Raw genomic sequence first — 26410 nt, 5'->3', positions numbered from 1 at the left:
AATAAATCATAACAAAAATAAATGATTGAAGATGTAAAAATATTGAGCTTAATTAATGTTAAATTAAAACTAAATTGATGTTAACGATAGGTTTAGAATGATACGATTGCATGTTGCACTGCAGCATTAGATATTGACGTAATTTTTATCGCGATGTAATATGTCAAATTGTTGAGACTTGTTCGGATATACATTTGGATATAACCGAGGCAAATGCTAGGGAATATAAAGTTATAGGTGAAAAAACGTTTAATCGAGATTGCTTGACTTTTCATTTACGCCGGAAAATCTTTACCTGACCTCCCCGAGGACCGATTGACCTCTCGTGGCGGCACGAAAACTGCCGGATCTCGCGAGAGATAAACCTCCACATAGTCGGAGTGTATACTATATACACACAAAGTGCTGGGTTTATATCGACTTCGTGTATACGTATCGTCTTACGTAGAACGTTAAAGCCGCGCCAAGTAAACGCGGAATCTCGCTCTCCTTCGTCGAGTATCGCTTACACGCGACCGTATAAACGGGAAATGACGGGGTTCTACGAGGTGAACTTGGTACGCTAAAGCTTTTTCCTTTTCAAATTCCTGTTTCCACGTTCGTAGGGATATCTTTGTCTTTCTCTTTCTGTATCAAAACGTGACGAAATTTTTCAAGTTCGTATTTCTTTCGTTCACGTTCGTTCGTCAATCCTGCTTGTACAATTCTATTTTATGTATGTGTCACATTATTTTCTTCAGTTACGAAAAGTCGTATAAATAATAGCTTTATACATTATGCAATTTGTTACAAAAGTTTATTCGAATTATATTAAATAATGCATCATATACAGTTTTAGATTTAAATATTTCTGTGTAAGCTAAAATTATCCGCTTCTGCATTTTATCTTGCTCAATATTTAATGAGTATATTTTATTTAAATTAATTATATTTTTACTATTAAATATTTTAATTTCTTTTCTCTCATATTTCTTTTCTTTCAAGAACTTTTTCTATTTTGTCGACTAATTTGATATTTTGTGAAGCAATTTTTAAAAAGATCTGTTTTACGAGAGATATTTTCAAGAGAGACAAAACTTGTTCGGCAATTCAAGACAACTGAAATGTCTAGGAAAGGACATACGTCATGACATACGCAAGAAGACAAATTGCAGAGCAGATACGACACAGCACGTATATCACTGTCCGCCAATGTATTTCAGTGGCCACGTGTCAATTTAAAATTTAATACTTACTCGGCCGTATAGCGAAATGCGAGACGCACAGTAAAAATTATTTAAGCAGCAATAAAAATTGTAATTCGACTGCCGGCTAGCAGTTTTTCGAGCACGCACATAAAATTTGACATAAAGCTCTTTCGCCCCTATTTATCTGCAACCTCTGGTTGCTGAACTTTACGGCGGTTATAAAAAATGATTCCGATCCATTTACAGACAGGCAATAAATTTCTGGTCCCCGCCGAAGTACCCTCATCGTGAGATTGCTTCTAGGAATATCGCGGAGTCACGGGCTTTTTTTCTTTTTTGCGCGTTATATATTATAATATTTTCATCTTCTCCTGTGCAAAAGATGTCGGAATTGTAAGTTTCTTATCGAGCCTCTCGCGCTAATCGTACAGTCAAAATGATTCAGCTGGTTGACCCGGTGTTGCTTATTCGTGACGTTACGGCGTGACGTTTCACGAAGAAAATTACAAAGAGGGTCCCCTGCATAAAGGGTGACTTGCACCAGGTGTCGCGACAGTTACTTTTAAAGAGGTTACTTCGAGGGTTACTGCCATGAAGTACACCCTTTCTCTACGTGCACTTTGCCACCCTCTCGACTACTTCGCGCGAAATTATTATACGGAGCAATTTTACAAACGCCTCGTCTCCGAGTTTGCTCGAACGCCGCCTGATAATCGTGATATAGCGAAAAATGTAAGGGAGTAAGCAACGAGAAACGCGGGCGCGATATCAGTGTAATTTGCATTCGTGATGAACACATAGTATGCAGAGAGAAATAAGTTTTTTTTTTTTGTAAATTTACATTTTTTATATGCAATATACATCGAGAAATTAGATATAGATATTACTATATAATTTGTTTTTACTTTACTTCATAGAAATGCGCAACTGTAGACGGTATTTTTTTCGTATAGGAAAGAATTCATATTTAATGTTATAAGGATTTACATACGAGAATTCATGTTTTAACGTTGAAAGAACTGGGCCATCTATTCTAGCATCTTTGCTGGTCGGCCAACTTAAAGATAATGAAGAAAAAAAGGAAAAAAATGGAAATATGAAAACGGGTCAAAGATGTAAAAGGATACCCCGTCCTTTCAGACAACTGGAACCAACACTTCCGTCCGAAAGCGAAGCGTGTAGGAACGTGTGCATGCACTATGCATGCAAGATGTTTTTCTTTCAACAACTAACAGTACTGGCAACGCCTCTAGTTGCCACCGACTATCTGACTTTCGTGGCAGCTATAGAGATAGATATCCTCTATTCACCGCAACTACGTTGAAAAATTTAGTCGGACGTAACGAGTACTAGAGAGCCGAGTAGATGAAAGGTCGGGTAGTTACTTTTTTTCACGATAAGGCAACGCACATTATTCTCCACTCTTTCATTGAGGTTGCTCATCTCGGAAGTTTTTAAACGATTATTCTAAGAAATTATAATAAACTATTTAATTAGCGCGCAAGAGATGTTTATAATATATCCGCATTTTATATATTCCAAAAAGTTATAAAAAATGTGGAAAAATAAATAAGAGAGATTAGTGTACATATGTGTTACATTAATTCATTGAGTTTTTTATAACTCAATAAATTTATTTCGACGCTTATATTACTAAACGATATGTGATAAAAAAACGCATATTGGATGTAATATTATAAGAATGCACGAAGTAAAATTCCCAATTAAACATGAGCGAGATTTGAATACTCAGTGCATGCTACTGAATATGCACGAGGGCAAAACAATATGACGACACGATGTATGAATGCATCAGCGTAGCGCATCGACCTACTAGCAAGTCATCCGTATCATCGACGGTGCATCAGGATTTCTTTTTCGGACGAAACGCGCGAAATCGTATGTTCGTATGGGAACCAAGCTGTGCGCTAGAAATAGAACCGCTTTGAAGTTGAAGGAAACATCGTTGTAGGAAAAATCAAGCGTATCGAAGTAATACCCCTACGGCATCAAAATTCCGATGTACGACGCATAATCTCCACTTTCGCCATTTTCACGCTATTCGCATTTCGTTCGTAAAAATCTATGAATATTCTCGCATAGGTAAAAATTCGTTCGTTCATTTTATTTAAAGATAAATTTAGATTTAACGCGAATATATCTATAATTTACATGTTACTCTCTTCCGCAGAATGTTTTCGCGATTTTTTTCTCTCAGACAGCATAATTTTTTATTTAGTGCAATATCGTTAAAATTATTACAAAATTATAATCTCGTGATTTTTATTTACAGATTCTGTAACTTATTTAGACTCAACTTTTATATGCATATCTAAATATTAAATTTCCAAATTATGAATTGTACAATACACTGGTAACCACTGACGGCTTAGTTGAACGTATTTATAATTCAGCAGATTATTGCACGATTATATTGGACATTATGACGCGCACGTGGTCTTTCCATTCAAACTTACCAATGGCTTAAAGCCTTAAAGCTTAAGAGTGGCGAACTGTCACGCGTACATATTCCCCGACAGCTACGAAAGCGAAACTGATTGGCTGTTAATCCTCCCGGCTTTTCCATAGGATTCGCTTTTTTTCCACGACACGAGGCTGAATTCGTCGGTAATTGGGTATAAATCACAACTCGCCTTTCCAATGCAGGATTCCGTGATGCTTTTGTACGCGTTGCATCATTAGTGAACATTATATCTGGCGTGTTGGATGACAGTACTGACCTGAGTAGGTTTTGTCTGGCTTACACGGACATATTTATGCGTATGCGCGTGTCCGTGTGCACGTGTGTGGGTCAGCGAGCGAATATTAAATCAGCTTTGAATCTTTCTGTCAGGAAAATCATTTCTTTATGTAGACACGTTTGCATTATTTAAGATATGCAATGTAAATATGATTGTTCGATACGTTTCGTTAAATTTAAAGAAACCATAAAGCTTTATTATCGCATTTAGTTAATAAAATATTTTCAAAATTTATAGGCATTAAAGTAATATACATTATATTAAGAGAATGATTTATACATTTCGAAAAGTTAATCCTTCATAATTCATAATTATAAAAAAGATGAAATGTGTTGTAAGACTTAAAACACTCATCGAGAGAAAGAGAGAATATAAAAGACGATAATCGACTGTATTTTGATAGGCACAATATATCTGTCGCGTAAAAAGCGTGATTCATTGTTCGAGAGATGAGTCGTACACCGAGCAGGTGTACTTCCCATACGGGTATGTAAATCTCGCAGGCCTGAAGGCACGCGTCTGGTACTCTCGAACAAGGCACGACTTACCGCTTGTATTAATTTTTGTTACAAGACCCGACACCGGGAAACCACCATCGGCAGTGGAGGCGGGTTCGATCTTCAGCTATTAAGCGGGACGGCACATATTTTCGGCTCTCCTCGTGATACCCGAGGGGGATGACGGGTACGCGTGTTTTTCGGTTTGTTGTCATTCGTGTTGCACGTGGTGCCCCGGAGTGCACCACGGGGGGTCTCCGGACCCCACATCACGGTCAAAGGTACCGACTTCGGGCTCATGCTACAGCTGCTACGTAACAGGTATCTTTTTTTTATCCGTCTATTTCTCTCTCCTTGATTCCCTCTCGCACACGTCCATCGGATATTAAAGAGTTCTACTTTTTTACGCGGAGATTAGGCACCGGGAGTAGTTAAGAATTTTCTCTGTCGGTCTTCGGGCTTTAATCTTGATTGATCGATACTTGAATTCCCCTTCTCCCCATCGGAAACTGATGATCCGCATATTAAGTTCGTCGCGGGGGATAAAGATCCGTGGCTAAGAGATTCGTGGTAAATGATGGTGCGTACCGTTATTTCTTTATCTGCCTTATGATTCATATAATGAAACATGCGTGCGCGATTACGCACCGAACGATCGTACGAAGGACCATATCCGAGCGTTTGTCAGACTTATAATACTTAATATGTGAAGAGGAATTTCTTTATAAGTCGAAAGTAAAAAACGTAAAAATCGTAGAAGGAAAGGAGAAAAAATTTATTTTTTGCATAAATTAAAAATTAATTATGTCATTTATCATCGGCGATCGTTGATGGCTTCGGTAAACGGGTTGTTTCGAAGAAAGACGAAGGAGAATCAAGTCCATTGAAGACAGGATAGTCACTACCAGCTTGACGATTGTAAAACGTTCGCCCCGGAGAGAGTAAACAAAGGCTGTGAAAGCAGGGCGAGTCGGTGACCCTTCCTCTTCGCTGCTTTCTCCTTGCAATGTCGTGTGCGTTTCATCTTCCATCTTGCCTTCTCGTCTCGGGGGTTTCCCAGAGAGGCGCGCGAAGAGAATGAAATTCCACAGCGTGTATTTACTCTTCCCCGTATTTTCCTTCGATATTAACACGTCAGCAAACAGTCGTTATTAATTTTATTTCCGATTGTTTGCCGAAAGCCTTGGCGAACGTAACAGGGAACTTGACCGTCGAAATAATTGTTGACAACCCACGCTCTACCTTGTACTTTTTGTTACTGCACTTTCGCAATAGAAAAATAATTTGGTCGTAAATGGCCGAGATATTTTCCTGATATCTTAAATTATTATAACAATGTAAGTTATGCTGCATTCGTCGTCTTATTGTAATTTTTTAAAAATACAGTGGATATTTTACTAAACTTATGAAAAATATTTGTAAAAGTAAAATTGATTAAAACAAAACAGAAAATCATAATTAATTAATTTTACTATAGAATTTTATTGTTCTCGATTAGATGATGCGCTCAATGCTTATCGTATATTGTATCTTATATTATTTCGCGTTTAATTAATTTATAACACGATGTCATCGATAGAGAGTGGAAAATGTGTGCCACATCATATTTGATTGATTTGAGCGACAATTTCATTGGTGAATTATTAAACTATTCCAACACTCGCGACACTTAAACGAAAACGACATTTCCTGCTCGCAATGCTTTTTTTCCCCTTTGGATTCTAGTGAATCCATATATCTAACGCAAATGTCGCTCAGTTCCGTGATAATAAATATCGGGAGGATCGGATCAGCTATTGGAAGGAAAAAAGTTATTGAAAATGGAGCTCGCGATGGTCGGGCTGCAAAAATTTACCAAACGTGACTCTTTCCAGGGGAGCGCACGCCAATCAGGATTTTCGAATTTCACGTTCCACGGTAATTACGAGGTAGTGCGCGTTTCTCTTTTTCTATCCCGGTAATATCCGTCCGCTCTCTCTCTCTCTCTCCCTATCACCCCTCTGCCTCTCTCTTTTTCTTTTTCTCTCTTTCTCTCTCTTCCGACCGGGAACGTGTTCGGGCATTGCTCGTGACACAATTCGTTCGTTAACCGCGTGAAATAATAATTATTATCCCGCGGGTAGCCCTGGGCGATCGCACGAGCTATCGGACGGGGAGGAGCAAACGAGTGGATGATATTTTATACAGCGGAACAGTTCGGCCTGAAAATTGATAAATCGCTCGTCTCTCATACGTTGTTCCCGCGGACAGTCCGCAATCGATGATAAAGTCGGCAAAAGGTCATTGATCGACGAGATATTTCACGTCGAAAACCAAAAAGTGCGAATAGAAAAGACAAATAGTAGATCATACGAACAAACGATGGCGGCTATGAGGTTGAACTTCAGTTGTTGGCTTCAACTATAAACACGATTTTATTGCACTTGGAGTGAAAAATTCGATAGAAAATTTGTTCTTTTGTTTTATTTGATCAAAATAAGATTTACTAAAGATTAATTTCGAAATTATTTTTGAGAATTTCTATAGATAAATAGTAACAATATTTCGGTTGAGCGCGCAGTTGTTGGATCTTTCCGTCTAGATAGTGAAATCCTTTCGAATGTCAATTTTGTCTAGCCATTCTATTACCAGTGAAATAAATGCAACCTGTCTATAGATTTTACCGATGGCGAAACGATCGCGCTCGGCCGCAAGCACTCGTAACTTCGTTTCAGAATTTCATCGACGTCGATTAACCCAGATACGCCTCAGGGCCAAGTCGAACCGCAACTGGGGTTTAAACTTTAGTAGTTTATTTAGCAGTTACGTGCACTGAAACGTTCTAAATAGTAGAGTGCTTTTCCGCGTGCGGCACGTTATAACAAGCTCGTTTTGCCGGTTATGTACCGGAAGTGCATCTGCGTCGATGGTTCGAATAAATTATTTAAATTTTGCGAAAGATGATTGCGAAAAAACTGACTGATTTCACATTACGCAATCCCTTAGATCTTTTCCGCCATTTCTATATTTTTGCAATTTTTGTTATAAATTTTGTGTAGTATATCAAAGATATGTGAAGATATAATTATATTCTGCTCACGCATATTTAATAATAGATTTTATTTTTTACATCAAAGAAAGCCGTATGTTATAGTACGTAAAATATTTTGGCAATACTTAGAGTCAATTATATGTATTTTTCATCCGATTATTTAACATTAGACTTTTCGATGATCTAAATAATATTATAATTCGGATTGTAAGAATCGAGTAAATAAAATAATAATAAGCTTCGTGATACAAATTAATCGTCTAATAAATAATTAATCTCTATACTTAAAAATAATTGTATAATTGTATAATTTAATATTCTGCGTATATACATTCAATAATATTCGATTATAAGTGTAAATAAAATGAATAATCTGATTTCACTGCATTAATTTTAAACTTGAAAAACCAATATAATGTTACACACATATGTATATACATATATATATTATATATATGTGTGTGTATTACATTTATAAAGATAATACATTACGTTTTTAAAATATCTATTGCTATTTAATCAAGTGTAATGTGTTTAATGACGTTATGGTGAATAAATCTACTTGCGAAATATTGTTAATGAAATGTTGAATTATAACGATAATATCATATATAATATGCACAGTAAAGTGATACGTGCTTCTTCTCGACGGCGAATGCTTTTAATTCGGCCATTATGTCGGCTACTAGATTTAATGAAGTTTACGCAAATCGCTACGCGAGATCATTTCTCCTGCAAATATGTTCTACCACGGAGAACCCTCAAACGCGAAAGTTTCTCTCTTCCGTCTCAGTGATGCATTTTCATTTCTCTTTCCCTGCGTAATTTCTACGCGTTTACTCATATAATCGGGCCTCATAATTTTCCCAACTTGTTCGACAAGATTCTAATCGGTCGACCTCGTTTCCGTCCCGAATTTCCGGGACCCTCGCGAAATATGCATAGATGAAAACGTAACGTTGACTTCAGCCAACGACGAAAGGATGGAAGTTGGGCCGAAACGCCAAGAATTAACGGAATGTCTACTCTCGCGTACGCCTGTGCCTCTTCTATAAAACTTAGCACGCCGGAGCGGCGTTTTCGTAGTCATAAACGATTTCCAGACATACGCCGTTCTCGTTAATGCATTGACATAGCTCTGACGAATGGCGACGGTTAGCCGACTTTGCGAGATCCGTCGAGATGTACGAGATGCATAGCATTTCACTTGCGTCACGCCAGATATTCGTACGGAATTGAAATTGTTATATTTTCGTGAATTTAATTTTTGTAAAAAGAAAAGAACATGCATTCTTCCTTATTATAATTTTTAATAATTTTTTAAACCGTAAATAAAAATTAACGAGATAAGTAGAATAACGTTCTCTCTTACTTATTTTTTATTCTATTTTTATGCTTCTTGTTTTATTTGTTTATATAGTTGTCGCGTTTTTATTATTACGGACAAATCTAAAAATAATCATTTATGACATCTGAATCTTTTAAATTATACTATCGATTTCACCTTTATGCATTATTTTTTTCGTTGTCACAGTTTTGCGCGTAATAAAAATGTGGTTTTTATTATGATAAAGAAAACCATTATAAAATATCGGAGGCGCATCTCTCCCCGGTCGTTTGTTATGTTGTACATACAATATTATTGCCTTTAGGTACCTATGGTTCGTTTGATCATTTCGCTCGTTACTATGGATGCAATTGAAGCATTATGCACCGGACCGAATTGTCCGGGAGGAAAAGCTTGGCAATCGCCTTTCAGATGAAAGCCATACGATCTACTCTACATTGTGTGTACCAAATATAATGCGAATGTGCTCTTAACTACAATCTTTAACGAATCTAAATTTTTTCTTAGCAGGAAATTGATCAAATATTGTTACTACTTATCATTTTTTACTTCATATTTTGATTATTAAAAAATTCTCGAAGATTTAAAAAAACTCATTTCGTTCATTTTACTGAAACAAAATCTAATTTATAATAAATTTACAATTTATAGTGTGTATGATTTAATTTAATTTAATTTTATGTACAATTTACAAAGTTTATTTATTAATAATGTGGAAGCATATTTTTCCCCAATCCTTTTTAATATTAATAATAATAACTTGAATAATACACAAGTTCAAAAGAAATTTAAAATCTCTCTAGTATAATATATAAAAAATTATTATATATTTTAGACACTTTTAGAATATCTATCGATATTTTAATAAGAACTATAAATTTTTTAATTGTCAGTATTTGAAATTAAAGGAATTCATTAAATAAATAATTCATAATAGTTTTGATAGTTGAAACAGCCTGTAGTAATATGTTTATGGTTATAAATGACGATCTCTCTCTTCCAAAGTGCATTATTACCGATGTTGCGAAATATGTTGATGTTTCTTGGCAAGATTGCAACCACCGATTATCTAGACAGAATATGTTTCGCGAATGCGTAATTGCTTGTTCATAAATAGAGCGATTTATACGCCTCTAAATTGCATGTGTACACGATCAAGATTGATTTAGGGGCCGAATATTACCGTGAACAAAGTGCTTCGAGCATGCAAACTATGTTTCCGCTATGTGCAATTATTTGTATTTTGTAAACCTTCCTCCTGTTTGTACACGCGCGCGAGTACATGCATATAACACTTTTATTTATAACTTAATTTCCCAGAAATAAGTGCGTACGCATATACCATCTTGGGATTCGAGCATAGAGCATAGTAGTAAATAACATCTGATGGTTAAGAATTATGAACTTCGCTTTAATATGTTAATTTAAACACGAGATTCTTTTCTCCATTGTGTTTTTATTTCTTCGTAAAAAATTTAGCATAAATTTCTTTTTCCTCTCATTTAGATTTTATCTTTAAAAATTCGCATTATTTAATTTGAAATGTTTTACAGCAACGAATTACAGATTTAAATTAATATTACGGAAATATGTATCGAGACTAAGGCATTGTACGTACATTATAAAAATGCGCGATTAAAAGAACATATAAGTCTTATGATAAAAACAATATAGTTCCAGGCGTAGTTTTATGAGGCTTATTTGAATAAGTCGCGCTCACACTTCGAAAGCTCGTAATTTTCTAAACCTACACTCTTACACTATAGTGCGCTCGTTGTCGTTGTTGCATTACAAAGCTTTTCGCGTCACATGAACTCGTAAAGCTTGTGCTCGCGTAAGTCGTCCAGTTCCTAACGCGGTAGCATGTAATGGTATATCGTGACTGCAAAGCCGGCCAATCGATTGCGAAAATCTGAATTTAAAGTAGAAAGACTCGGCTTACGATGGAATATTACCAAGAAGAGCATAGTGGTAATACGTTTACTTTATCCTTATCAATCATGATTGATAATTTCAATGGCTATATTTACGAGTTTACTTTACATATCTGGCAGTAAAAAAAAATGTCGTTTAAAGATATGCTCAGAATTCGAGCTGAATATTAAATAACTTTGACATAACTTGAACATAATTACATACGTAATTTTATGAGAGAGAAATAAAAAATCTCTTGTTTATTGATTTAAATTATTAAACTATATATATGTATATATATATTTTTTTAATTAATCAAAAGCTTCTTGATTGTCAATTATGATTCATACTGTACAAAAGCATGTTCAATGGCAATAGAAGCTCTCTGGAGAAGCGTGCAGCGAGATCGTGTTGGTATTACATTCGACGCGGCCATTTCTGCAGATCATTCGGCTGCAGAGCGTGCAATAATGAGCGATTATTGTGCGCAACATGCTCAGGAAATTAACGGTTCGCGATGCTGGAAACCTGTCTATAACGTTTATTGGAGCATCGATGACTAGCAAATTGACGTTGATCGTTGAATTCTCGCCGTTAGCAATCAGCATTTTTTCGTGAGACGATTCTTCTCTAATGGCAATTCTTTCGCGTTGACTCGATTATGGATGATGACAGAAAATTCGCTCTCGCGCACGTGTTCTCATGTATACAGTGCGGTAGGACGGATGCGCCACGCGCCGACAGAAGGGTGTCGCATGTTGGTGACGACTGTCACTGCCAAGTGTCACCATTTGTTCTCTGTTCTGGAGGGTGGCACTTTCAAATTTGTTTGCGCTCATTTCCTTGTGAAAAATTATCAAATTACAAGTCACATTATAAATATTATAAATAGTTTTTATAAACAAGCTAAAAAAGATAAGAGCATTAAAAATCGCATTAGAATACTAATGCACAATTAATTTAGAAATGTTTAGCATGAACACACCGACTTTTATCATTGTGAAATCGAGAATACATTCGCTTTGTAACTTTCGCGGCAACGTCTTGGCAGGTATACGTTCGTGTTAATGAAAGAGGATTTTGGTGTTTCGAAGTGCAGTGCCTCGAACCCTAACACGCGATATTATCCGTCCTCCCTTTGGTGCGACTTGAATGGCGGGGCGCTCGGCTGAGTCACGGTCAAAGTCAGATACGTGCATGATACCCGCATGGGAGCAGAAAAACACGAGCGACGACAGAAACGTCCGGTTCCGGTGTCGTGGGGAAACGCGGCTTTCCCCCGAACCAGAGAAACTCTTCGTTAATTACCGCGCGTGAAAAAACACGCACCGAAATATATCGATGACATCGCTATTTCTCTTGTACGCATGTATAGGACTCGATGATTTATCGTACATTGTACATTGCAGATTTCTGTCTATAAAATTATTTTGTCATTGAGGGGTTGACGCTAATATACGCTAATATATATCGACATAACAACATCGAGTAGCTATCATTATCATTATTATTATGAAGTTTGAATTTTTTATCACATTATCACATAATAATTTTTTTATTAATAATTCTAAATTTATAGATACTGATGTTGATAGTCATGTGTAATCAATTAATATTATTTTATACTTTATGCTTTCTCAAAATATTATTTTATTCAATAATAATTCTCAAATTTTTTCGCAATATAAATATATACATAAATTAAGAAATATTTTTATCGGCTCTCAATATTAATAAATAAATATGATGTTTTTTAAAGTCGGCCAATAGAGACAAGCGCGAAAATTAATTTAAATTTTTCGGAACTGTATCTCTTGGTTTGAGATTACTGAGTTCCATTGATTAATTAGCCTCGAACTTACAACGGAAAAATGTATACATTAATTAAACACAAAATTACGCTTGTTAAAGTCATTTAATTCATCAGCAAACATTTTTACACGCTTTTATTCGATACTAACTGACGCTAATTCGATTCATCAAAATAACGCAATTGAATAGGAGATAAAGCGAATTCGCGATTCAGACTCACGATTCACTCGATCCTAACGATGATGCGAAGCGACGCTTAGTATAGAGTATTACGTTCGGCGTTATCGGCCAAATGTAGGACGTTCAACTTATTGCGAGACGCGAGATCCTAAACTCGATGGAAGAGCGCGGAACCATTTACGGTCAGTAACGTAGTTATATGACCGTTTCTCGTCTCTGCGATATTACGTTGCCATTCAAAGAGTCCCGCTGCCAAATGCACCTCGGGGAACTGGATAAACGAGCTCCTTGTACGAGCTCCATAATCAACGTAAAACGGACAAATGGAAGATTCGCCGCGTGATCGCACTTTTACGCAACTTCATCTCGCAAACGCGGCGTTCGTTATTCGTTATAAAACGCGCTCGAAAATAAATTGCGACGACCGAGGCTCTGACGGCGAAAGTAGAGGATCGTTATGATGATAACGTTGGCGATCGCGCGGAATCGCCGGTAAAACATTAAGAGCACACACACATAGTCTCACACACACACTTTTCGATGCTTCAAACAGCCCTTTGAAGGTCGACGGTTCAATATATGCCGTTCTCCCGACATCGGGAAGTCAGGAAGTTTCACTTTGATCGAGGGCCACGGGAATGATGCAAACGAGGGTTCATCGTGCTCGACCTAACGAGGATTCATTTATCTCTCGGCTGGTGTATAAACGTAAATTCCGCCGCGTTCTGTCTCTCTCTCTCTCTCTCTCTCTGTTTCTCTAACTTATATCCCCCGTATTCTCCACGAATGTCTTTTACCGAATCCGCGCGCTTTTAATTGTACAACGCGAGTATGGTAATTAGCCCTCCTTATTTATAAATGAAAAATCGATGTTCGCGAGACGGGGTGTGTAGCGCTTTATGTAAATGTCGTCTCGCGAAGGATTGCATCCCGCTGTACAATTTCTCACCGCGGCGTTCCTTAATGTCCACGGATTTGTCACGACTCATCCGTAATCACGTTATTTATTCTCGCTACGAAGCAGATCTTACAGTGGATTGTTTCTGTCACTGTATTACTATACTATCTTCAACTCTCATTGTCAGTTTTTACATCAAGTATTAAAGAATTTTTCTTCGATAATTTTTTTTTATAAACGATATATACTTGGTAAAATAAATTCGAATTACGAGAATTTGCTCGCATAACTTTGTATTTTTAGAAAAAGTTTTCTGTTTTATTTCTTCGTCTTTTATTTATCAGATATATTTATTTATTTGTTACAGAGGAGCAGCGCGGATTCTTCAGCATGGATAAGTCGACGATTCGCCATTCTTTGTGAACCACGACGGTCAATAAAAACGGTAATGTAACGCAGAATCTGTCCAATTAAGCACGTATTGAAAATACAAAATACTACACGGGGAATAATCGATGCGTTTAAATAGGAATTAAAATATTGCTCGTATTTGGGCCCCCCCGGCAGTCTCATGTCATCAAACGTGTTAATGACCGTACTAATGAATCACGCGCAGTAACCTCGGCACCGACGCTCGATTATATTACATGTGATTGACATTAATCAAGTGCGCTGAAATTTGATATAACGATTTAAATTACGTTTTTCATGCGTCGCGTATCGCCAATAGGGTGATATTTGGGTGATATTTTGCTGCTGTTGCATTCCGAATATTTCGCGCAACGGATAATATCGGTCGAGCAAATATTTAAAATGTTATTTATTCTGGTGACGTCATTAGTGCGTTATTGCGTCCGCATTGTAGGCTATTGGTTGCTATACGAGATTGCTGGCCATCGTATCGCCCGTCAGAATTATAGCGATGGCTCCGTCACATTTCGCGGTTTATTGAACGATCTTCATATTAAGCTTCATGACATGATAACGTGTTAATTCAGGCAATAGTCTATTATTGCAATTTTAATTATTAATGTATAAATTATAACTTTCTAAGATATAAATTATATATCTTTAAAAGATTAATTACATTACAAATTTTTGAAAAGTTTGCTTTAAATACAGTTTTAAATTAGATGATGTCACGAAAAAGGTTTATTCAATATTAAATGGATAAATGTAGAAAATAGCCAAAGATTAAAATAAACATTCTTTGCTCTATCAAATTTTTAACATTTGGTAAATTTACAAGCACATTTTAAAATATATAAATTAATTTAATATAAGTCAATTTAACGCATTTAAATTTTTAAGTCCACAATCTAACATTAAATTTCGCGTTTTTAAAATAGCTGTAAAATGAACATCTCAACGTTCTCAACTCTTTCGCAAGATACGATCATGCGAGAGCATGAAATAAGATCTATTTCACATTCGTTTCCACTTTGAACACCAGTACTAGGTATATTGGAAATTCTCAATAGTCCTTTAAATTCCTTCGAGTTTACGATTTCGTAGCTACGGGTAAGTACGAGAAAGTGCCAAATAAGAGAAAGAGAATCTTGGTGACGATTCCCAGTTGGTTATCCACGCTTTAGGGGAATGCGTGACGACGCGTGCGATTAGAGGTAGCCCATATACGAGAGAGATCGGAATACATGTGACATTATTCCCACGGGTAACGCGACAGGCGTTTTCGATCGTGGTGCAATATCTTGTGCGGAATCGAGACCGGTAATATTTCCATGAAAAGCGTTAACGACGCTGCCGAGATTCCGCACCGCCTTTGCACGACTCCACCTACCTCCCTGCGCGGCTGTAAATACATTTCTTTCGTCGAGAAACGCCATGCCTGTCTCGCGCGTCCCCGAGGAAATCGACTCCGAGCGGCGGACAGCCAAGTTTGGAATTTTCAACTTTTGCAACGGGAAAAAGTAGGATTATGGGGTGCAAAGAGAAAGTTATATCCGTTTCGACATCCTTTAAATCCAATGTTTTCATTATTCAACGCAACTTTCGCGTCTCGCTCTGCTACATTAACTGATGCAATTCTCGATTTTCAATAAGAAAAAATTCATATATTCTCGCATTATAAACGCATGAATTTGCGTATATTTAAAAAATTTACAAAGATGTTGAAAAATTATTATTTTAACATTTATTATAATATAATAAAAAAATTTTAATATTAATTTGTTATAATATAAAAAAAATTAATATTAGAATCTCTTTTTCAGGAAGCTATTATAAATCGATCCGATAATAATAAATTTTTTAATTTAATTTAATTTTTTAAAATGTTTTCCATAAATATGCGAGAATTCAAAATTGCTTTTTTTTATTAAAATTGTTTTCAAATTGTTATAAAAAATAATTACATGTTTGCAAAAAATTATTATACATTAGTTTGATAATTTTTTCTCACATATATCATCACATATAAAATCTCACATATATCATCACATATAAAATCTCTAAGAATGAATAACAAATAATAAACTTACATTTGTAAGAGTTGATCAAGGGGGAAGCAGAAGTACTGAAGCATATTCGCAGTTATTATGCAGAAAATTCGTTTTGGATCGTGAATATTGAGAATCCCTCGAATGCATATATCTGAATGGATGTAAGTGTAGACACTTTTACGTTTTCAAATCCTTCTTTATTCAATGCAATTACCTCCTTGTGCGCGGATATCCGATGTTCTACCCACTTTGTATTCAAATCCACGTATGCTATGTCGGAAGCACTCACGTGCGAACAAACCGCTTATTCCTTATTCCACGAACGAATATAAACTATTCACAAACGATACGGGCGGAATACAGAAAGTACCTATTTATTCGATCGACGGGCGTTCAGTCCTTACGCTGCTCATCAAACTGAGAGCACAGAGCGATTCGTACTTTCTCGTTCCGAGATATTTCTGTGGAATAAAATACTTCTTGAATAACTTTGCCGTTTCTTTAATCATAAATTTCGTTAATTCTTCGGTTTTTCTCTTTTTGAGCCTCTCTCCTTTGCTTTTTCTTCACTTATTGTTTCTTCCTCCTCGTGTCTCGCCTTTCTGCCTTTTCTTGTCACGCTTGTTGCGGATATAAGCGAGGCGTTGACTATAAAATAATGAAAATTTATGGCTCCCCATCCAAGGTTTCACGGTGAATGGAACGCAAGGGGTACGCAATTTGTAGAGCTTTCAGGGAGCTTTGCCCCTGGCCTGTGATGAAAATGGCGGAGCAACGGTGACAATTACCAGGAACCTTGTCACCCTTCTCGACTGCTTTCTCTTGTCTTCTCTTCCTTTCTCTCTCTTTCCTTCTTTGTTGCTAGCGCCTCCGTTACAGGTGTTCTCGCTTTACCGTTGTAACTAGATAGACACCTCGATCTCCTTGATCGTTTCTTCGTTATTTACAACGACGAGTCTCAGAAACGAAGTCCTCTACGTCGTTTACGCAAAATAGAATGATCTTCGACCTGCTAGTATTTACAACGCAAAATGCGCGAAAAACGTCAGTATATAAACTAAACTTTCTTGTAACCATCTACGCTGCACTTCCTAGATAACACTCTATTCTTGTTAAATAATTTTATTTTCTGAAAAACGTTCTCTAAAATTCCTATTTTATATTTATTTGATGAGTCGTTTATTAATAATTAAAAATATATATGACGCTTTTTATACGAGAAAAAGTTGTCAGTGATGAGTAAATCGCAGCCTAGCTAATAATCATTGAGATGCTGAAACGTAAATGCTAATAAGTGTACCGAGAGCATGTTGTAAAAGTGATATATATTTCTAAACTTTCTTTCTTTTTATTTTACTTCTTGGTATAGCTATTTTCGCGTGAATGTCGAGCGTAAGAGACGATAATCACTAATACTTTCACCGGCGCTTTTTGCCCTCACTCTGCTAGAATTCTCCCGACTTTAATTCCACGGCACAGCTTCCACCTTAATAAACCTTTGCCTTCGTATCGAGGGTGAGAGCGAGTTCGGCCTTCGTCAAGATTCCTTTGTCGCCGAGATCGCGTCGTGAAAGCGTCACGGTCTTGGCCACTACGCGGGAATAAGCGTGGAAAAGAGGGCCCTTGTTGATGATTTAGATCCTCGCCCGCAGTGCGAGTTGTTGAAGTTTCCAACAGGACGCCACGGTAGGTGGGTAGAGGAGTTACGCTTATTAATTGACGATTTATAATTGCCGGGAGCTAGTCCGGTTCGCTGTATGGGGGCGAGACCGAAGTTGCGTGCGCCCCCCCAAGGTGCTGCCACTGATAGGTCGGTATCCCGACGTTTAATTAGCCTGCCGCGAGATCTATGGATCCCTTCGCACGCGCTACGCTTCTTGCTGCCTTTCTCTAACTGCTTTCTATATTCCTTCCCACAAATATCTAAAGTTGCGTGCCGTAATTATCCGAATATTGTTTCGCCCCCTTGGCGAGGGCGCCTATTTTCTTGCGACCGAGCGTGTCTCTCTCTACACCTAGTATACACCTAGTATACGGAAGCACGTACACACGTATTCCTATTCCGACGTGGCTCTCGTGAAATTAAACCGAGAGTCCATCGTTTCCCTCTTTCGGTCGGGTCGTTGCTATAAACTTCGCCAGTTTATTGTTTCCCGCGCGCAGAGTAATTTAAAGGATCCATCTAGCGGGGCGAAACCAGGGTCGCAGCCAGACAGGGTCGACAATCATCCCTCGAACCTCCCTCATAATTGATTCTCCTACAAATATGACTTTTAGCGAAATTTGATATTATAAGATAAATGTTGTATCAAGTGCGCAAATTCTCATTTGCGATCGTTTGCTATCTGAATCTATTATAAACTAACAATAAGCTAGAAATTATTATTACAGCTATATATGTTGGTATAAAAATTTCGTTTAATAATAAAAATACAATTCGCTCTTTCTTGAGGAAGTTATATAATGTAATTTTATTGCAAAAATAATGGTATATGTCTTATTTAAAAAATCACAATCTTGTGAATTGTCTCTTTGAATATATTAATAAGTTCATATAAAATCCACTTCAAAGTTCACTTGAAACTAATTGCAGAATAAGATTTTATTATCTGCCCTGCCCATTTATCTTGCCTTATGTACTATATCCCGCTGGGTATACGTCCGATTACTTTAATTCAGGGCCTACGACGGCGATAATTCATTGCATACGGTATAGAGCAGCGATTTCGGCCTTAGGCCCGGTTATTTGTAACCGACGATCATCTTTCTTCGGCTCGTCGCCGACACCCCTTTTCCCTGTTTTATTCTCCTTGTCCACGAGGCCCACACGCATTCGGGCACCACCCTTCGAGATCGCTATCGCGTTTTTAAGGGCGATTCGGAAACACGCTCCTTATGTTTTGACTCATAAAGAAAGAAACGCTTTAATGACACCGAAAGGACGTAATAGATTAATATACGATGACGACCGACCTTCCACTTTCCATTGCCCGAGGAGAGGATTCGCATAGTTGGACAAAAAATGTATTATGAAATACGCGTAACTGGTTAGAAACAATGAGCTTTGTGCCTCGTTGTTGCCGCGGAACTTTGATCACCCTTGGGGATATCCTGCTAAGGAACTATAATAAATTAAAGCACATGGGTGGTCTTGTGATATCAGGCACAACGTTCGATTCTTTTTTGTACGATATTTTATATTAATCGATCCTTGCACCTTATTGTAAATTTTGGAGGTTGATGATATAAGGATAACTTTATTGCAAGTAAAAAGAGTATTTGAAAATCCAATTAATAAAAAGTCCAAATATAAATTTTCGACATTGTCTTAGCTTTTTTTAGCCTTTTCGTCGTCGTGTGCAAATTAATGCGAAATGATTAATTATTATTCAAACAGCAAATTGTCCGGTTTCTTTATCTTATTTGTCTTAAAATTTAATACGACTATGCTATAAGAAAGAGCAATCATTGATGGATGAAATAGTACTCGGATAATTAAAACTCGAAACTCAAGTTTCGTACATTAATGTTTCGTACATTAAATTAATAATTTGTTAAATATATCGACTAAATTATTCGGTTCATTTTGTTCCATGTTTTACATGTAAGAACATAATATTGTATAATATGATATGAGAGGGATTAAATTTTAGAATTAATTTAGCAAAAGCAGATACCATAGCGTTATTTAATATATACTTGAGTAGTTTGATTCGTTATAACAAACTATTGCACCGTCTCTCTTTCTCTCTCAGCAAGAGAATATTGAACTTCATTATTTATATACTTATTATCGTACACTCTTTTATCACACTCAATTTCTTATTTTAACAGCGCTTTAGACGCTGCGTGCCTCGGGGCTGTCGCAGGCAATAACGAAATTTGCCTTCCCGACTTTTACTCCTCTTTGCTACCGCTCTCCCCTTCCTCCCTCCAGCTTCCTCTATTACCAGTGCTTTTTCCCTCCCCATCCCAGTCGGCGTCTTGCAAATCGCATCCGCATCTTTTTTTCTTCGCGTCGCGTTTTCGCGCGGTATGCAAATGGAACTTTCAGCGCTGAACGGCGTAATAAACGCGCACTGCCATCGCGGCGTTTTACTTGACGACGATTTTTGTCGCGTCTCGAGGGAGAAAGAGAGAGAAAGAGGGAGAGGGGACGACGGGGGTGAGCATTGTAATCGGCCGCATTGATATCCTTTCCTCCTGGAATCGAACGCGCCCCCGAACTTTCGCTCCTCCATCGTGTTTCTCTTTGGCCTCTGTTAGTTTTCTGATCCGCTTTCTTTTTTTTTTTCCTTCACATTCGTCCCGTTCGTTTCGCGTTGCTTCTTCGACGTCGGGCTTTTCAGGTTCGACTGGATGTACCCGCTGCATATACCGCGCACGTGTCCGGAATTTTACAGCAGAGCGATTAGATTTCGGATTTACCCCGCATCTCTGCGTCGCACGATATCAGGTGTATTTTCCGAGCGCGCGCGAGCAAGTACTTTCATTCTCCAAGTATACACCTCGATTCTTCGGATACCCCGAGCTTTCAAAGGGATAGCGAAAGAGTCAAAGTATCTGCTCGAAAACGTGGTCCGAATTTTCTAGCTAATACAATCCATGGACAATTCTTAAACGTTGTTCTTGCGTGTGTTCGGAAAGGATATTATATATTATTACAGAATTATTTTTTATGATTTCAATTGTTGTGAATTAAAATAATCATCGTTAGGGGATTGTTTAACTTATAAAATTTTAATATATAAATTAAAAATAATTTTTTACAAATACCAGATGCAGAATTAGTAGCGAGAATTTACTTAGCGAGAATTAGTAAATAAATATTTGCTCACATGGTCATTGGAAATAGGTAGAGAGATAGAGAGATAAATAGATAGGGAGATAGATAGATAGATAGATAGATAGATAGATAGACAGATAAATAGAAAGAGATAAAGAGAGATAAAGAGACATTGAACCTCCATTATTTGCTTCAGCTTTGAAACACAATCAAATCGAACTGACGCCAGTGTCTCGATTCCTTCCGCTCACGGAGCTTCTGTATTTCCGTGACTTTCAAACAACAGAGACGAAAGAGAAAACGGTTGCACGTGCACATATATACACACAAGTACACGGCTCCCGCCACTTAAGACGCCGGGAAAAATTGAGGCAATGGCACAAGACGCGAACGCGATCGCGAGAGCGAGTGACGGAAAAAGAGAGTTCGGTTTCCCAAACGAATTGCGACTCCACGGACCAGAGGAATGCGTAGGTATCCTCATAAAACATCAAAGCGGTACGACGAGAATGATTGAAATTGTTTCCTCGACCACGGGCGCCGCGGAGAAAGCCTTCGTACTTCCGTCGAGGATCCCGTGTTTCCAGCCAGGATTCATTCTAGATCCGGTCGGACGGATACGCCTCCTCTTCCGTCTTGCGGGACCGGCCGATCCCTCACGATTGTCTTTCGCGGACAACAAATTACATTCCGTTGCGCTATGTCATCCGCCCGCTGATTCTCTCCGCGTGTACTTGGTCGTCTCATTCTTTCACGGTTTCTTCATAGTTCGGTCCGCAATGTCCTTACTTCTCTTCAATCCTTGTGATATTGCGTTTAGTTTCTACGTGTCTACAAAGTATATGAGTTTTTTATTGCAATGTCTATTGTCGTTTAAAAATATTGTACTTTTAGTTTCATCCTTTAGAGAGAAGCTTTCGTGGAGATATGTTATATATATTATTCATTTCGTAATATACCGTATTTAATTATTTTGTACATAATGATGTAACGTGGAAAATATATGTATATCGTTGAAACCTTAGCTCTTGCGGGCGCTAAAATTTTGTCATCTTTATCGCGTTTTTATATTTCCTGCTATTAAAAATCTTGGTCAAACGAGAGGAATCCTTATCGGAAAAATCGCAGAGGGAACGTTGGATATTATGCGTTGTCGAAGCGGAAAGAGACGTACTCGAAAAAAAGCTTCCATCGTCCGTTCGCGGCAAATTATACGAATGACGTTATCGCAGAAAAGTAATTTGGTTCCATGCTAATAGGTCGCTCTTTCTTCCCCTTTTTTTCCGCCCCCACTCCCAATTTTCACGTCCACTCTTTCTCTGAATAATGCATAGGTTGAACTTGGGTTTGATAACGGCGCCCAAGGAGCTTCTCTCGGACCATTTGGAGACGAGAGGAGAGGGACATCATTTCCCACTTACAATAAGAGAGAGTAGCTATTTTCCGCTTTTCGTTTATCCAAGAATTAGTCGTCGTAAAATTGAGAGACAACGTTAAATTATCGCGGCGCAGCGCGATAATATCATTCGATCGCGATTAACGGAATAAATCTCTCGGAGATAATTCACGGGGAAAGACGAAACGGTAAAAGGACATGCGCGACAGAGTCGGTCATTCGCAATAACGCGAAATCGTTCCCCTACATTACTCAAACATGATGGATGGCCCTTGCGGCGATGAGGTGTGAGGCCACACACGGGGTTTGTCGTAGACGGGGGTTATCGGCACGCCGGCTTGTCAGGGATGACGTATCGCTCCGAAGGTATACACACACCATATCTCGAGGCCCGTCTAGCTCATCCCGCGCGTACCACCTGGAAACCCGGCTGACTCCGTACTCAACGTGGTGGACACTTGTGCGTGAAAGGTATTTATCGCCTCAGTCGCGGCGTAAGACGAGTAAATCAATTCATCGCCACCGACTATATACATATATATATATATAGCTCGATCGAGAGAAAAGTGTCTCTCGTGCGTGAAAATCCATCCGCGAGAATAACGATAAACACGATCTCCCGAGCCGCGATGCTTAGATATTCGCAAACAGTAAATCGCAAGAATATATATACATATAGAAGTTCTCGCGCAAATGGATGATGGTCGCTATATAATGGAGATGTATATTCAGCATCGTCACACCGAAAGCGGTAAAGAGAGCGAGCGCACGTGACGTAGCATCGAATCTCCGGTGCGGACTCGTTTCCGGAAGGATGAGGTGCGCGGCCGGAGGGATGGTCTGAGCACCCTCTTTTTATTGGGGGCGCGAGCTCGATAATATACATCCCACATCGCAATTCTCGATACTCCATTAAGATTTCAGCTGAATCACAATGACTGCGATGACTCCGACGGTTCTGGCAAAATGAAAAGGAAAGCGATGGAGAGAAACTCGCGGATTTCAATCTCTGGCATGACGACGACTCCTCTAACCCAATCCCTCTTAACGTGACAACACGCCGGCGCCATCCATCATGCGTACGCTTCTATTCTTCCATGAGCAAATAATTTCTGGCTCTCTCTCTCCCCTTCCTCCTCGTCACCCGTGACATCCTGGACGCATAATGCTCGAGGTCAATCCGGCTCTCGGGCGCGCATAAACGCGCAATTATGGGCTACGCGGATTAGCATGACAGTGGAAATCATCGCGTCATCCGGAGGGAGAGATGGGAGGAGGGGTGGGAACGATGTATTAGACGATTACATTACCGTTGCATAGCGTGCCGCGAAGCGTCCCGGATTAATAGCGACGCCTTCGATCATACCAAGATGACATTTGGCGCTGAACCATCGGGGGTTGTCCCTTATTCCGGCAACACAAAGATTACTCCAGCATCTCTTTATGTATTACATCAATCGATCATGTTTATGGAAAATTGTTGTCGATGCAAGAGAGAGTTTATTATAAAACGCAAAATAATTATATTTCAAACATTTTAATTATATGATATACCGAAACAGAATAATTTGATAAAAAATATAGAAATACTTTGTGTGTAAAATTATTTTAAATTTTCACAAGGGAAGATAATTGCTTGTCAAAATGCTCGTCAAAATTTCGAAGAATTTTTTTATCAGAAGATATATAAATTTTGCGATATATCTACTCTATTAATATGTTACTATCACTTCATTAATATATCGCTAACATAACTAACATACATCACTAATACTTGTACACGCGTGGAATTAGATTAGATCGTTAATTGCATCGTAACTCTCTCGTGCGTATGAATGTGTGATTACCAGAGATTAGCATGTACTCTGGGATCGATCGCGTTACATTGCTCTGTGCGTAACACAACGTAGCGAATACTGTATCATCTTCCATCATCCTAATAGATCCTGCCTCCCCTACTTGCGGAAGAAAATTTAGCGCCGGCGTGGCGTAAAAGAGACGAGAGAAATAATAAATAAATCGTCACTTCTGCCGCGAAAGGGACGAAATAAATCGCGTTACATCATTCCCTGATTAACGGTCGGCAGAATCGTCGTTTTCATCGTCAGGCGCTGAATGAATTAGGATTCTCGCTGGTCGGCGGGCGTGACGAATTTCTCGATTCCGTCGCGCGCGCGGAATCGCGAACCATGTTAATGAGACGGAAGTAATTCCCCCTCTGGGGTTTTCATTCGTTCTAGTTGAAAGCCCTCCTCCTGTGGGTCGGTCATAGTTCCGGCGCAGGAATGGATTTCGCCACGAAATTCCGGTCGTGCACTCTAATCCACCGTCTCGTCATCTCCTTCCTACCTTCGATATTCACACGAAGGAAGAACTCTCGTTGCTTTATCACAAACGCGCACTCTCTCATTCATTCTCTCTATCTTTCTTTCTTTTTCTCTGTCTCTCTTTGTCTGGAGAATTCCTTTCCCCTTCGCGTATTATAAATTTCCCGGATAATTAATGCGTCTTGTCTTCCCGTTATAACTTCTTCTCGACAATGCGCGTGCTTAAGCAGATGATTGCGTATAATTATTTTTATTATAACGTATCTTTTGTTATTATTTTTTTATTATTATTATAGAGATACACTCTGGACATCATCGTTTCTGTTGCGATAATCTTAACAATATATTTGTCACGCGTATATGTTTTATATCATCGATGGTGTTGCGCGCGCGACGATTTATCAAATACCCTTTAGTAACGCGGGCTTTTGTCGCCGCTCGGATAATCACGGCTCGTTATATCGAAGAACGCGATGACCGGGCACTTCGACAGGTAAAAAAAAGAAAGGGAGAGAGAGGGAGAGAGAGAGAGAGAGAGAGAGAGAGAGAGAGAGAGAGAGAGAAGGATGTCCTTTGTCGCTCACGTAGAATATCGGATTTCGTCTGCGTCGCCTCGCATTAACGAGCGTCTATCATCGCGAATATCTCTTGTAACGATCGGTTCCGCTCTAGCGAGTTAGTCGCTCGTTAACGCTTTGTTTTATCCTACGACTGACGATACAGCTTCGCGCGATAAGCAAGCGACGCTCTGTACGCATCGCGACGCTGTCTTTCGATTTGATGGTAGTAGGCCCGCTGACTACATCTCCGCCAGCTAGACAGACGCATAAATAAAAAATCAATATATCCTTTCCCGTTCATGCATCCCTCCTTGTTTCTTCGCGCCCTTTTATCGCTCCCCGTCTTTCTCTCTCGCTCTCTCTCGTCACTTGAAAGTCTTTCGTCTCCGCATTCTCGAGACTCTCCTCTCTTCCTTCACGTTCTGTTTCGCGCCCAATTTGCGGCCCATCATCGCTACGGAAGAAGCAATTTCTAACTTAAATGAAACTCCCTCTTGCTCGCGTTCGCCTACCCCCTCGGTCGATCGACAAGAGACGCCGGTCTTGCGTTTCAGCGAGCAAGGGTAGCGCGAACAGAGCGCGGAGGGAGGGCGTGCTGAAAACTCTTCGTAGCGAACCCATCGTAGCGAACGGCTACCCCGTAGTTACCTCGGTCGCTCCGAGACCACTTATACACGCAACTACCAATATTCCCGACAAGATTATGACGCGAAGCACCCTGCAACTATACACGCAACTTGATACATCCTTATACTTCGAAATTATCCATGCGATCGAATATTATAAATGCCATCCCTTTCAAACTTGCTATAAAAATATGCTACAAATATCGATGATAATAAAATAATAAATACTTTGTAGAGTAGCAAAAGAATTGGAGCATTTTAATTAAGACGTAATACTATTGAAATAATGCTAAAGTATATCTTCTTTTTTATAAAAGTACACAGAGAGAATTTTCTCTTAGAATTTACCCTGAAAATCATGGTAATCGTGGGACAATATGGTATGGAAAGAATTTTATGAGAATTTTTCTGATTAATATTTATATAATAATATCTATCACAAGAAAATATAAAACATGTTTGATTAATTTTACTAAACTGCATAGTAAAATTAATCAAACATGTTTTATATTTTATTGTGATAGATATTATCATTTTTATTGTGATAAATATTAATCAGAGAAATTCTCATAAAATTCTTTCCATACCATATTGTCCCACGATTACCATGATTTTCAGGGTGAA

The 26410-nt window shown here is 38.4% G+C and overlaps 1 protein-coding gene across 8 annotated transcripts in view; it reads right to left on the bottom strand.

Annotated features, from left to right (window-relative positions):
• Ten-m (teneurin transmembrane protein Ten-m) overlaps positions 1–26410 on the bottom strand; it is an 856961-nt gene that overhangs the window by 282584 nt on the left and 547967 nt on the right. The gene's annotated exons all lie outside the window — the stretch shown is intronic.

The sequence above is a fragment of the Prenolepis imparis genome, unplaced genomic scaffold (genome assembly GCF_030444845.1).
Source record: "Prenolepis imparis isolate NDT839.2.m4 unplaced genomic scaffold, iyPreImpa1.0 SCAF_4, whole genome shotgun sequence".
NCBI lineage: Eukaryota > Metazoa > Arthropoda > Insecta > Hymenoptera > Formicidae > Prenolepis > Prenolepis imparis.
Note: the sequence above shows the minus strand (reverse complement) of the source record. Positions and strands in the feature narration are given on the sequence as shown.